Raw genomic sequence first — 15,895 nt, 5'->3', positions numbered from 1 at the left:
ACTTTGACATAGGGATACGTATAGGCCTCTCCACACCACACGCAAGGAAAATATGGCACAAAAGCTACACGACAGGGAGTCTTCTGAGGAGGATGAGATATTTCTCCATCCCAGAAGAAGGCCCAAACTCGTCATCCAGAGCTCACTGAAGAGGTAGAACCACCTCCACTTCAGCAGGAGGCTCCATCTCAGCCTTCAGAGGCCCCTGAGGAACTAGAAACTCCAAGTCCTCCAGAGGCCCTCGCCTGGCCTTTGGAGACACTTAAGGAGCTTGTAGTTCGACCAGTAGCACATCATGGGGTAAATGAAGCTCAGCAGTCAAACTTGTACAATTTCACTTTTAAACCTATGGATCTGGCACTTACCATAACTCCACAGGTCACTAAATAGGTTGATCCTTCTCCAGTCCAGCAGAAGACCCCATTTCAGCCTCCAGAGAGCCCTCAGGAGGTGAACCTTCTCTAATCTGTCAAGACACCCCAACTCAGGCTCCAGGTCTCCCTACTGAGTATGTACATGAAATTCCAGTGAATGAAGAGGTAGCATCTCTACCTGGCGTTCAGCGTCACGCTCATTCCAACTTGCCCAGTGTTACACTTCAACCTCTGGATTTGGAACTTAACCATCACTCCAGAGCCCACTACGGAAGCTGAATTTCCTACAGCTCAGCAGAAGGCCCTGACTCCGCCTCTTGAGCATCCTGAGGGGACAGAATCTTCTCCAACCCAACAAGAGACCTCAGCTAAGCCTCCAGAGCCTCCTGGAGAGGTTGAGCCTTCAAGGGAGCAGGAGCAACCAGCTCAGCCTTCTGAGCCTCCTGGGGAAGTTGAACCTTCTCCAACCCAGCAGGAGCCCACAGGTCAGCCCCCAGGGCCTCTTGTGGAAGCTGAGCCTTCTCCAAGTGAACAGGATCAACCGACTCAGCCTTCTGAGCCTACAGAGCCTCCTGAGGAGGTGAAAACAGCAACCCAGCAGGACATTCCAGCTCAGCTTTCAGAGTCTTTTGGAGAACCTGAAACCTCTGCCACCAAGGAGGAAGCCTCAGCTCAGTATCCAGAGACCCCTAATGAGGCAGAATCTTCTGCAACCCAGCAGGAGATCCCAGCTCTGTCTCCAGCGGAGATAGAAACTTCTGCAACCCTGCAGGAGCAACCAGCTCAGCCTCCAGAACCTTCTTCAGGGGAGGTGGAACTTTCTCTGACTCAACAGGAACAGCCAGCTCAACCTCCAGAGCATCATGAAATGACAGTTTCACCTCCAAGTCACCCTCATACTCAGCATTCAGACTTATCCAGTGTCATTGTCAAACATGCAGATGTGGAGCTTACCATAACAAAAGAACCCACTCCAGAGGTGGGACCTTCTCCAAATCAGCGCAAGCCTTCAGCTCAGCCCTCAGTGCCCCTTACTAATGCAGAATTTTCTATAATGCAACATGAGGCCCCCACACTGCCTTCACAGCCACCTGAGGAGGTTGAACTTTTGCCAGTTCAGCAGGAGGCTCCAGCCGAACTCTAGAAGAAAGTACACATAATAAACCTTCAGTACAAGAGGAGACCCCAACTCAGTATCCAGAGCATCGTGGAGAAGAGGTTATACCTGCCACAAGCCAGCAGTAGACTCCAGATCAGTTCTCACAGGCTCCTGACGTACCTTCTCCACCTCAGCAGGAAGCCACAGCTTATCATCCAGAGTCTCATGGTGAGGTGGAATCCTCTCCAACTCAGTCTCCAGAGCTCTCTAATGTGACTGTAGTTTTCTCTCCAGAGCATCCTGTGACAACAGTTTCTCCTCTAGGTCAGGATCAAGCTCAGCTTCTGTAGCGGCCTGATGTCACTGTTAAACCTGTGGATCTTGCACTTACCGTAACTCCAGCGTTCACTAATGACGTTGAAACTTCTCCACCCCAACAAGAAACCTCGGCTCAGTCTACAGTGTCCCCTGAGCAGTTGGAACCATTGTCAGTCCAGCAAGAATCTTCAGATCAGCATCCAACCCCCTCTGAGAATGTTGAACCTTCTCCAGTTCAGCAGGGAGCCCCAACACAACCTGAAGAGCTTCCTGAGGAAACTGACCCTTCTCCAAGCCAGCAGGAGAGCTCAGCTCAGCATCCAAAGCCCACTGAGTGGGTTGGACCTTCTCCAGTCCAGCATCAGCACCCAACTCAGCCTCCAGGGGCCTGTACAGATGGTGCAGCTCAACCTTCAGTACATAATGAAGTGACATTCTCACCTCTAGGTCCAGGTGAAGTTGAACATCCAGTGTTGCCTAATATCACAGTTGAACCCCTGGATCCTGCGGTTGTCTTAACTCTAGAGCCCAGTAAGAGCTTGAACATCCTACAGTGCAGCAGGAGGACCCTACTCAGACTCCAGATACCCCTGGAGGGATAGAGCTTTCTTTAATCCAGGACGAGGCCCCAGCTCAGTCTCCGGTTCCCCAGGGGAGCTCAGTTATATGTCCGTAGCCCCCTAAGGAGGTGGTACCTTCTCCCACAGAGCAGGAGCTTCAGGCTCATTCATCAGAGCTCCCTGCAAAGGTGGAACTATTTCCAGTCCCTCAAGGGACCCTCCTCACCTTCTACAGCCCCCTGAGAACATGGAATCTTCTCCAGTCCAACAGGCGTTCCCAGGCCTACCTCTGGAACCCCTTAAAGAGACAGAACCTTCTCCAGCTGAGCAGGAGGCCCCATCTCAGCCTCTAGCACCACCTAAGGAGGTTGTAGCACAAACTCCAGTGCATTATGAGATGACAATTCCAACACTAGGACAGGGTCAAGCTCAGCATTTAAACTTGCCCAGAGTCATAGTTAATCCTTTGGACCAGGGTCTTCCCACAGCTCCAGAACCTACAACGGAGGCTGAATATTCTGCAGCCCTGCAGCAGACTGCAGTTCCTCCAACATAGCCCGAGGTGACATTTCCAAATGCAGAGCAAGTTTAGGCTCAGCATCCAACCTTGACAGAGGTCACAATTCAACCTTTGGACCTTGAACTGACCATAAGGCCACAACCCACTAAGGAGGATGAACCTTCTCCAACCATGCAGGATAACTTAACACAGCCTCCAGAACCACCTAAGGAGGTTTCTGTAGCTCAGCTTCCAGTATATCAGAACCCAATAGTTCCAACACCAGAACAGGATCACACTGAGCGTCCAGCATCACCCAGTGTCACAGTTCAACCTTTAGACCAGGGGCTTACCACAACTCCAGAACCTACTATGGAGGGTGAACATTCCAATCCCCTGCAGGAGACTATAGATCCTCCAACATACCACGAGGTGACACTTCCAAATCCAGAGCAAGTTCAGGCTCAGCATCCAACCTTAACTGAGGTCACAGTTCAACCTTTGGACCTGGAACTTACGTTAACTCTGGAATCCACTTTGGAGGTTGATCTTTCTCCAACCATGCAGCAGACCCATACTCAGCCTCCAGAGCTCATTAAGGAAGTTGTAGCTCAGTCTCCATTGTACTCCAAAGTGACAGTTCCAGCACCAGATCAGGATCATGCTGAGCATCCAGTATCACCCAGTATCACAGTTAAACCTTTGGACCTGGAACTTACCACAACTCCAGAACCTACTACAGAGTCTGAACATTCTGCAGCCCGGCAGCAGACTACAGCTCCCCCTCCAAAACACCCTGAGATGACACTTGCACAGCCAAACCTGATTCAATTCACAATTCAACCTATGGATGTGGAAATTACCATTACTGTAGGATCCAATATGGAGACTGTACCTTCTCCAATCATGCAGCACACCCCAACTCAGCCTCCAGAGGCACCTCAGTATGTTGTACTTCAATCTCCATTCCAACAGGATGTGACAGTTCCAAATCCAAGTAAGGATCAAGGTCAGCATTCAACATCATCCAGCGTCAGAGTTCATTATGTGGACCTAGAGCAAACCACCACTCCAGAATCCACTATGGAGGCTGGACATTGTACATCCCTACAGCAGACTACAGCTCCCCCTCCAAAACACCCTGAGGTGACACTTGCACAACCAAACCTGACTCAAGTCACTGTTCTACCTGTGGGCCTGGGAGTTAACATATCTCAGCAACCAAGAGCATCTGAGACAGTTCTTTTTCCTTCGACTCAGTATTCAGTATCCACAGGCCTTCCTGGTGTAAAATATACCCCAGAAAAGAAGCAGCCGGAACAGGATGCCACCACAAACATCAGCATATGTGAGCTGTGTACCTGCATAAATGAGACGCTGGCGTGTGTTGGTCTTAGCCCAAAGCAGAAGCTCCACAGAGTGCCTGAGCCAGAGCCTAACGCCTACAATGGCACCTTCACCATCATGTAAGATTCGCCTCTCCTCATTTGTTCTCTGCATCCTGCCTGACATGGCAGCCTTTCTTCAGGTCTTCCTGGGTCCTCCTTTTCTCCCCAATCCACATTGACTGACTTTCTGTTTTCATCTTTTGTTTGTCAATGATTCCTTATCTTCCTTCTCCTCCTTACCATTTTTCCCTCTCCTCCAGTCTTTTACTTTTAATTGCCCTTGTTTTTTCCTTCTCCATTTTTTACCCCATTATTTAATTCCTTAACACCTAATCTTCTCTCATCTTTATTCCATCGTGTTTACAGCAACATGTCCCTCTCCCCATCTCATTGGTGGTAATACAACAAAGTGGTTAAGAGTAGAAATTCCGGAGCCAGACTAACTGGGTTTGAATCCAGGTCTGTCATTTATTAGCTTTATGACTCAATTTCCTCATCTGTAAAATGGGGATTATGGTAGTCATGTCATAGTATGACTCCTATGACTCCTCAATCTCCCAATGACTCCAATCTCATTGGGAGATTTAGATGAGTTAATATAGGTAAAGCTCTTCTATCAGTGCCTAGCATATATTTTAGTGTAGCTATTATTATTATTCAATCCCTCAGTTATATCTAGAACTCAACTTTGTCCCCTGGCTTTCTATATGTAGCACCCATTTGTGCCCAACCCAGGGCTAAGTACTTTGGGAGCCGCAGAAGTATATGGCATTGTCTCCAGAAATAACAATGACAAGTTGGAAGAAAGGGGATATGCCTTAAAAGGGAGGTAATATATAATTAAGTATGAAATGAAATACAGATAGGTGGTGTAATTCACCAGAACCTGTAATCACAGGGGTGTGGAGGTCATGGAAGGCTGCATGGATAAGCTCAATGTTTAGCTGGGACTTAAAGATTGGCTGTGATTTGTCAGAAAAATAATAGGCAGTACAGTCTAGGCAAAGGTGTGACTGCAGGGACGATCAGAATTTAATAGATTAGTCTGGCTGTAAATAATTGGGTTAGGTAACAATGAAAGATAGGATTATGAAAAACCTTGGCTATCGGCAATGCAGGTTTGAAAGTTCCGATGTAAGATATGGGAAGCCACTGCAAGTTTTCAAGCAAGAGAGACAAATGATGAAAACAAGAGGCTTATTTTAAACTTGAAGATGGGTAAGACAGGATTCCTCTTAGCAACTCATGATCTCATAGGCAAAATAAGCATATAAGCTCAAACCATAATGACAAAGTGCTGTGGAGGCACCATAAAGTAATAAAACTACATTTCTTTTAAAACAGTCATTTCCTCCTTCTATCCATTCCCCAGCTATTTGTTGATTTTATAAATATTTGAGTTTGCTTTATGTCCACGTGTTGGCTTTAAATATGATAGACGATGCACATAAGCAGGATCTAGTCCATACTTTGAAGGAGTTTATACTCAGAGGAAATGGGTTGCAAAAAGAGCTATATTTAAAGAAAGAAATGAATATGGGCAATGAGAGCTACAAGTTGGTGCTGGAGCACAAAAGAAGGAAAAAAGACTTCAAATTGGATCAGGGAAGATGTTACTAGAGCAATGCTGTTTAAACGGGACCTCGAAGGGCCATTGGGTATCAATGACAGACATCTTGGGAAGAATAAGGTTGCAAAAGGAAAGTGGGAGAAAGGCAAAACACAGGAAAAATACTCTTGAGTACCTGTAGAGTACAAGTGGGAAGAGTAGGGGATTAGAGCCAGATCATCTAGGGCTTTGGAGGCCAAGCCAAGGATAACATGCCAAGCTAGCATGTTACCACAGCAGTGCTTTAGGACAAGCATTAGCCTGGAAGAGAACCAACCACTTGGAGGGCTTGTGAAAACAGAAGCTCCACCCCCACAGTTACTGATTCAAGAGGTCCAGAGTAGGGCTGAGTATTTGTATCTTCATTAATTCACAAGTGATGCTGGTATTTCAGAACCACTTCTGGAGAGTTAATCTGGGGATCGCGTGGAGGATGGCTTAGAAAGGGAGAGGGTAGAGATGGAAACACCAGTCAGAAGACAGTTATACCCATCCAGGTGAAATGAGAGACTAAGCTGGAATCAATGGAAGTAAGATAGTCAGCTATAGTCAAGAGTAGGTATTTTCGAATAAAAGTCAAAATGATAGAAAGTGTAATCCTGAATTAACATTACATATTAATGATAGAAATAACTTCCTTTCAAGTCGTGTGAAAGGTTATCTTTTATTTCTTCTGGTAATGAATTGGCGTAGAAAAGCAGAACTATAGTGGGAAGTGCGTAAATATAAGAATATTTCTTTTAATATTAGAAATTATAATGATATATAGAGATAAAAACTTTGGGCTCATAATCTAGAATTTGATTAGACCACAAAAGGTGGAATCTAATCAATGCTTCTTCTCTCAGGAAAGATTACCTCCAAAATCCATCAGGATCTATAGTTGTATATTTAATTTATGAAGATCCTGAATGTGAGACTTTTAAGAGAGGTGAAGGCAAGGTTAGGAACTCTGAAAGGTTCAAATAGTAATTCCTAAGGTTTGGAGTTTAGACCAAAGCTTCTTATTTATTATTATCATGCGAACCTCTACTAGTTATTCCTACTAATTAGATATCTAATAGCAAATTGAAGCAATATATTCCTTTTAATTTTCCTAGAGATTTTCCCTGCAATAAAATACCATCTGTCGAAAAAATTACATTAGAACTACTACCTTTTTTGCAGTTTATGTAAGTTACAAATATAACTTCATTATATTTGGAATTTTTATAAAGCTTAATTTTTTATAAAATTAATTTGTTACTCATTTTGAAAGATGATTAAAATTACCAGTAAAATTTTGTAGCAAATCCTTTTTGTCTCTAGCAAAGATTAGTGTGAGAATTATTACACAGATCAGAGTGAATCATTATAGAGCAGTGGTTCTCACCCAGGGTGATTTTGCACGCAGGTGACATTTAGTAGTGTCTGGAGACATTTTTGCTTGTCAGATCTGTATATGCTACTGACATCTAGTGGACAGAGGCCAGAGATGCTAGTAAACATCCAAGAGTGTACAGGAGAGCCTCCCACAGCAAAGAATTACCCAGCCAAAAATGTCTATAGTGCTGCCTTTCTAGAGAAATAAAGATCACTTAAGACCAGTATTTAATGAGCATTTACTATTTTGTATGTAATGCACCACATATATAATCATGAAAGTATAAATCATAATATCTTCCACAGTGAGATTTCTTTAGTGCATGGAGGGAGTAGTGATGTTATGTTTCATCATAGATAAATTAGAATTATTGCCAAAGGATAAATATTCTGAAACTATATATATTTTTCTTTTTCTTTTGCTTGTGTCTTTTTTTGTAGAAATCTTGGTTGCAGTTTACTCACAGAACTGAGCTTTGGAACGTTTCAGGCCTGGCATGGAATGAAGTTTTTACACAAGTAGTAAGTGAAATAGAAGATGAATACATGTAAAAAACTGTGTATAAAAACATGATGCAGTTATTGGTTAGCTGGGTGTAAGCCCAGTATGAATTCTGGTAAGGATGTCTTGAGAGCCATTTATTTTTTTTTTTTTCAAATGAGGAAACTTAGGTACAAAGAGGCCAAGAGACTTGTTTAACTCATATATGAAACCCTCTGCTTTCCATAGTACTGAACTTTGGCTCGGGCAATAAAAGGCACCAAGCCAAAACACTCAAATTAGCATTGTCATGGAAACCCACTGATGCCTCTCCAATATGCGAATGGCCCATGAAGTTCCACTTTTGAATTTAACTTTGATTCCCGCTCATGTGCAAAGTTCCTAACTGCTTAAAATGTATGCAACACAGAGCTGCAAAGAACTAAGTTTAGCACCGAATTCTTCAGGGAGCAAAAGGTGTGGGTGCTTCCCCAACCATTATTAGCTCTTTTAAATGGAAAAGCAGAAAGAATTCCTGAACACCCACCACAGGGATCTCCCCAGCCAACCAGAACATTGTTTTTCAAAAAGCATATATCTCTGAAGTGTAATGTTTGTGGCCAATAGGAACCTTTGAGATATGGAAAAAGACGTTGTTTGTGTTCAGCTGTAGTGTGAAAAATATAAGGAAAATACATTGCTGTAGCCTAATACAATATACGTTCTTTGCTGACTACTCTTCAATAAGAAGTGTGGGTTTTACACCCCTTCAGCTCAAAAATTCTGTGATTTCTCATGACACAAGGAAATGATAGTGGGTGCATTCAATGGACCGAAGGCGATTTTAGACTCAAGGCAAAAAAGAGCTCTTCTACACCTGGCTTTGGAAAAGACTCTCTTACCTGTCTTGTGGGTCAGAAATCCAGTTTCACACAGTTCACACATTTTTGGTTAATGAAGGTGTTGAGGCTGTGTCTGGAACTGGATTAGAAATTCCTGCAGATGCCTATCTTTAGTGGCCTCCTTCCTTTCCCTTGTTACTTTGCTGATGCCTACCTTGGGGAGAGAGCACCAAGGGTCAGTTTTTCTTTTGCCAGCACATCGGAGAGCAGGCTGATGAGGTTCCTTCACCAGGAGGTTTTAGTAGCGACAATACAAGGTCTTAAACTCACCACCTTTCCTAAACATCCTATAACACCAAGAGTTCCTAATAAGAATCAGAGTTTCACTATAGTTATGTAGGCAACACCGGAAAATATATTGTGAAAATCAATCAATCAATCACAGTTTAAAAATTAATGAATTCATTCAAAAACATTCACTGAGTACCATGCCCACTGTGTGTCAGGAGTGTACTACGTGCTGGGGATACAAAGACACATAGGGCAAGGACATTGTCCCCAAGAAGCTTTCATACTGGGAGGAGAAAGATGAAAGTTGATGGGAAAACACAGATGAGAGCCATTCTAGCATCTATGCAGCAGGGTAACAAGGTAAGGGAGGGGGTGGATGAAGTAGAAAGTGGGTGGTAGGTTAGAAAAGATTTGTAATGGAAGAGGCACCAACTTGTTCCTTTTGAATTTGTTTTCCTCTCTAATGACCGAAAAAGTTAGTGAAAGAATCAGAACTATCTGGAGTTGGAAATAAATTAGTACTGTACTCCTAAAACTCATTCACAGTTACTTTCAAAAGATTGTCACAGTATAGTAAGTCTTTGTTTTGGGCTAAGTCTTTCTAATAGACAAAGCAAATTTGATTCAGGAAATATTTGCCATGGTGAGATAAAAACTTTATTGCATCTCTTTCCAAAGGCAAGCCACCAAGGGAAGATGCCACCCTCGAGTTAAGTCATTTTACTACCTATAATGACGTATTATTGGGGTGTTTATAAGTTGCCTGCATTAAATAAGTTTGGGAAAGGGCCTCAACTGAGGTGGATTTATCATGAATTCAATGAAGCTTAGGCTTCAGGGCTCCTCACTTGCATAGGTCCCTTCCAAAGTCTTGAGAGGTGTCCTAGCAATTTTTGTATTCACAACTTTGCATGTTTTTATTAGATAGGATTTCCCAAAGTAGATGAGCTTCAGGCCCCACAAAACCTTGATTCATCACCGGGTTTCAGGTAATTATAAGTCAGTAGGTTTCTTGAATGAAGCTTCTATGTTATTGACAAACATCAGGTGAAGTAGTTAGCAGCGTGGTAGTCTATTTTAAATCCGAAATCTACCTCAAAGATGAACCAAGAGTTTATTAATTACTAAAGTATCACTTTTTGACTGGTGGTAGTAATCATATCTCTCTCAGATAAAATCAGGAATGAAATATATTATGGAAAAGGAGCAGTGGTTGATAATCCTAAATGTTAAGTATACTTTTTCTTTCTGATTTTATAGTGTTTCTCCTTTATTCACCTAGGCAGGTGCAGACTGATGGCTTATTTTTAAGATTCTTTTAGTCACTTCATTGGTTCTAACAATACAAGCTCCATGATTTTAGAAACTGAAGGACTCTACAATGTATAAAGGCTATATAACTTAACCAGACAGAGTGCATTCACATGCTGTCTTGTCTGTGGTACACCAATATTGAACCAAGAACAAGAGAGAATAAGAGGAAAATCAAAGCCTTATCCCTATTAAATTATTTACCCCATTTTGGAGAATATCAGTGAGGGAGGGGGGCCACACTATGAAGGCAAACTGAGCTGTGGTCACAGAGCCGCCCTAACGCTCCCCCAGTCAACTAGCATTGGTTTCCTTTAGATAGCTATGTACACACAAAAGCTTACACACTTCAGGGTGTTGTCATCACTTTTTGCTATGTACTAGAATCCTGGCAGCTTCTCAGATTTAGAAAGGCGTAAACGCTAAAAACAAAAATAACTTGGGTCTGCCCTTTGCCATGATTTAGGGTGGCTGTTTTATTTGGAATAGTTCAAAATTTTGAGACTGTCACACCTTGCAACTACTATATTTTCTTCTCCCAACTGCATCTTATTCTTCCCACCTGTAGTATTTTCTCCCATTCTATATGTTTTTTTCACTTTCTTGATAGTGTCCTTTGAAGCACAAACTTTTTAATTTTTATAAAATCCCATTCATCTATTTTTCCTTTGGTTGTTTGTGCTTCGGGTATTATATCTAAGAAACTGTTGTCTAATGTAAGGACTACTCCTGTGTTTTCTTTTAAGAGTTTTATAGCCTTTGCTCTTTACATTTGGATATTTGATCCATTTGGAGTTAATTTTCATATATGGTGTGAAGTGTAGGAGTGCAGCTTCATTATTTTGTGTGTGGATGTACAGTTGTCCCAGCATCATTTGAAAAGACTCTTCTTACCACATTGAATTGTTTTGGCATGCTTGTTGAAAATCAATAGACCATAAATATGAGGGTTCATTTCTATACTGTCATTTATGTTCCATTGATTTACATGTCCTGTCTTATTCCAGTACCACACTGTGATTGCAGTAGCTTTGAAACCAGGATGTGTGAGTCCTCCCACTTTGTTCTTTACCAACATTGTTTTGGTGATTCTGTTTCCTTGAATTGCCATATGAATTTTAGAATTAGCTTGGCAATTTCTGGAAAGAGGTCAGCTGGGATTTTGATAGGATTTGCAATGTAACCGTGGGTCGATTTGGGAAGTAGTGACATTTTAATATGACTATCTTCCAGTCCATGAATCCAGCATGTCTTTTTATTTATTTAGATCTTCTTCAATGTCTTTCAACAGTTTTTTACTTTTCAGTGCGAATCTTGTACTTACTTGGTTAAATTTTTCCCTAAGTATTTTATTTGTTTTGATGCTGTTACACATGGAATTGTTTTCTTAATTTCACTTTTGGATTACTCATTGCTGGTGTGTAGAAATCTTTTCTTTTTTTTTTGTGGTATGCTGCCTCTCACTGTTGTGGCCTCACCCGTTGCGGAGCACAGGCTCCGGACGTTCAGGCTCAGCGGCCATGGCTCACAGGCCCAGCCGCCCCGCGGCATGTGGGATCCTCCCGTACCGGGGCACGAACCTGTGTCCGCTGCATCGGCAGGCGGACTCTCAACCACTGAGCCACCAGGGAAGCCCTAGAAATAATGTTGATATTATATCCTGAAACCTCGCTGAATTCATTTATTAATGCTAACAGTTATTTTCCTAGATTCCCAGGAATATGTCTTGTGGTCTTCCAGTTTCCCAGGAATACATTGGAACATTTCAGTCTCTGTGGACATCTCATACCTCAGCTTTTGTTTTTAAGCTTTTTGGTTGGGCTGTTTTTTGCCCCAAACTGTTATCCATTGTCTCATGCAAGTGCCATGTTAAAATATTTGCTTCAAAATGTTTTCCGAAATGCCACCTGAGGAGAGGCTTTTCTCACTAGACTGCTCATGGTCAGGTCAAAGACAAGCCTTTCACGTGAGGTCTTCCAGGGGACCACCAGACATGTAAAACAATGACAGTTCTTTGGGAATGAGTCTTTTTGAAGGACCTCCCAGACCATGCTGCTCCTTCTGATACCAGGGATGTGGGCTGTTTTTCAAGGCTACCACTGGCATGGAGAGCAAAGGTCAAGGACAAGTTCAAGCAACACAGATCTCATTGTTCTTACAGAAATTAATTTGTTTTCCTTGAATAAATTGCTCCCCACTGTGTTGCGAGCCTGTTGGTTAAATTTCCAGAGTTCAGAAGAAGTTGATTCTGACCATTTTTGCCAGTTTTGTTGTTGTTGTTATTGTTATTGTTGCTTCTATGGAGGGATGAATTTTTAGATGTCCTTCCTCCATCATTTTATTACTGATTTTCCTGCAATGTTTTTTAAAATCTCTAAAGTCTCAATGACCATAGGCTAATTAAATATTTATTATGGGAGATGATGAAGGAAAAAATAAATAAAAAGAAAAATAAATAAATAAATAAAAAGAGAAAATATAATTCTCATAGAGGCTTTCCCAGATGGGTAGATGAAGTTTGAAAAGGTATTTCTATATTTAGTGCTCTCCAAATTAAGGTTAAAATGAGAGATATTTTAAAAACCCCCCTTTATTTTTCTCATTCATGTTAAACACAGGCTTTAGAGTCAGAACTGAGTTCAAATTCCAGCTCTGCTTCTTACTAATTTGATGACTTAGGACAAGTTATGTAACTTCTCTGTGCCTCTGTTTCCTCATTTGTACAATGGGGTAATATATCTATCACATAAGGTTACTGTGAGGATTAAATGTTAAATGCTGATCACAGATCCCTGGCAACCCAAAAGATATTAGTTTTGATGATTATCTTTACAATATTCTGCAAAAGTACACTAGTAATTCTTGAGTAGAGTTAACCTAAAGTCATATATTCTTTTCTTTCTTCCTGTTTCTTTTGGGTTTTTTTTTCCCTTATTTGTTTTACAGAGCAAAGGAAGAAGAAAAAAAAAGAAAGAACTAAGAAGAAAATCTATTCCAGCATTTTGGAATAAAATTTTGTTCCCCCAAATTAATTTGTTTATTTTATTGATATATAAACAAAATGTTATTTATTTATTCAGCAAAGATTTATTAAATACCTAGTAAATATATAGCCACTATGTCAGGCACAGTAATAATAATGACAATAAAGTGTGGTCCCTGCTCTGAAGTTGCTGACAATCTAGGACACTGACAAGTAAACCAGTGATTACATACACAGTAACAAAGGCTATGATACTAGAATACACATGGACTATGTGATGGTAGTATGGCTTTCACCAGTTCCTCTCGGATTTATCTCTTCTTTGGCTCCAGAACCAAGGAATTAGACCTATATTTGTCTTTAATTAGGTAGTTTAAATCATGAAATTTTCAAAAAATTTGTGGAGATGAAAGAAATCACCTTGAATTATGGAGGACACTAGAAATAGTACTTTTTTACAGAGCAAGGGCTTCCTACCAGTATAGTCACTTCGAGGGTTTTGAACCTGAAAAGTTCTTTGGCATATTTTTTCTATGCTAGCCACTTTTTTTCTATTTTTTTGTTTGTTTCTCTTCTCTACTTTATCGTCTAGAGACCTGCCTAGTTCCCAATGAAAGGGTGTTTTACAAATTCTAATGGTGATTTATAGGTAAAGTGAGAAAATGGTTTTTTTTTGACCTTCAAGTTCCATACCAAAAAAAATGAATATAAGCTTTCATGGAAGTAATTGAAAATGCAGATAATTTTAATTCCATTCCATTTTTCAGAATTCTCAATTGTAAACCTTTGACAACAGTTGAAGATTCTTATCTTTTTACACTGCCAGCATTAAAATATTTGTAAGTATTGCAACAGTTTCATGGCTCATGAGATAATTTCTGCTCCTTCTTTCTTTCGTCAAAGATTGAGTACTTTGGCTAAAAAGTCGTAATTTAGATTTTAACTGGGTTATTGAAAATAAGAGTTATTGGCAAAGAAAAGGATTAAGAAAGAACATATACGGGTAAGACAGCCAGCAGAGAATGAGGACAGTGTTGAAGAACACATATAGTTATGAAGATGTAGATGCGTGTAGGAATATTATTTATCCCAGAAAGCAAAAAGGAATAAGGGGTACATTATTTTTTTAAAGAAGAGTGATCAAAGAGGTAGATGCAATTGAAAATGAGAAGGTAGGATAATAAAAAATGATTGTGCTGTTCAGCACCAAGGTCATTCATTTGATGATGCAAATGTAAATTTCTTCAGAGAAGAAACTTAACTTCTTTGGAGTTATCATCTATGGCAAGTAAGAAGCCAGAATTGAAGTAATCACATGTTAAGTATCTTTTTAAGTATAGAATTTTTGTCTTTGGGTTTTATATCATGCATGTTTGGGCTTCTCCTTCAGAGACATGGGAACAACACAAGTGTCACAGCAATTGAAAGCATCGTCATGATGACCCTTGAATTGGAAAAACTGTAAGTTGATTTTTCTTACATTTATTTTCACTCATTTGTTTTTTTTATGTTTGTTTTATTATTTTCTTAAGTCAGGTTTACTAATGTACAATTTTCACTTCACAAAATTCACTGTTTTTAAATATACAGTGTGATGTGTTTTGACAAACGTATAGTTAGTTCTGTAGCCACCACCACATTTGAGGTAAAGAACATTTCTGTACTCCCAAAAGACCCCTCATGTCCCTTTGTAGTCAATCCATCCTCCTCCCACTACCAGCCCCTGGCAAAAACCAGTCTGATTTTTGTCCATGTAATGTTGCCTTTTCCAGAAAGTCTTATAACAAATCATGTGGAATGTAACCTTTTGTTTTTGGCTTCTTTCACTTAGCCAATCTCTTTGGAGATTTATCTGTTTTGTTGCACCTGTCAGTATTTCATTCCTTTTTATTGCTGAGCAGTATTCTAGTTGAGTGGATACATAGTTTGTTTACGCATTCAGTGACTGATGAACATTTGAGGTTTTTCTAGTTTTTTGGAAGTTTTGAACAAAGCCTCTGAAAACACACGTGTGTGTGAACATGTTTTGTGCGAGCATATGTTTTCATTTCTTTGGGGTAAAATACTTAAGGGTGGGATTGCTTCATCATATGCTAAGCGCATATTTCACTTTTTAAGAAACTGCTAAACTGTTTTCTAAAGTGCCTGTGCCTTTTTGCTTTCCCACTAGCAGTTTATGCGAGCTTCAGTTGCTCCACATCGTCACCTGATCCTTATATGTGTTTTTAAAAAAAATTTAGCCTTTCTCGTAGGTGTGTAGTTGCATCTCGTGGTTTTTGCCACATTTTGCATTTCTGTAATAGCTGATGATGTTGAGTGTCTATTGATGTGCAAATATCTTTTTAAAGAAGTGTCTGTTCAAATCCATTTTTAAATTGGATATTTATATTGAGTTTTAAGAGTGCTTTATATAAAAAGCAATGGAAAAAGTCCTTTCTCTCAGATATGTGTTTAGTAAATATCTTCTCCCAGATTGTGACTTATCTTCATTGTATTACAGTGTCTCTGAAGACTAGAAGTTTTAAATTTTTGATGATCTCTAATTTAGCAATTTTTCTTGTTTTTCATATTTATTTATTTGGCTGTTCTGGGTCTTAGTTGCGGCAGATGGACTCCTTAGTTGCGGCTCATGGGCTTCTTAGTTGTGGCATGTGAACTCTTAGTTGCGGCATGCATGTGGGAACTACTTCCCTGACCAGGGATCGAACCCGGGTCCCTGCATTGGGAACTCAGAGCCTTAACCACCAGGGAAGTCCCTTAGCAATTTTTCTTAGATGG

The sequence above is a fragment of the Delphinapterus leucas genome, chromosome 2 (assembly GCF_059928025.1).
Source record: "Delphinapterus leucas isolate spDelLeu-1000000601 "Yukka" chromosome 2, BTC_Dleu_Yukka2, whole genome shotgun sequence".
Lineage (NCBI taxonomy): Eukaryota > Metazoa > Chordata > Mammalia > Artiodactyla > Monodontidae > Delphinapterus > Delphinapterus leucas.
The sequence above is the reverse complement of the archived record's forward strand: the minus strand, read 5'-3'. Positions refer to the sequence as shown.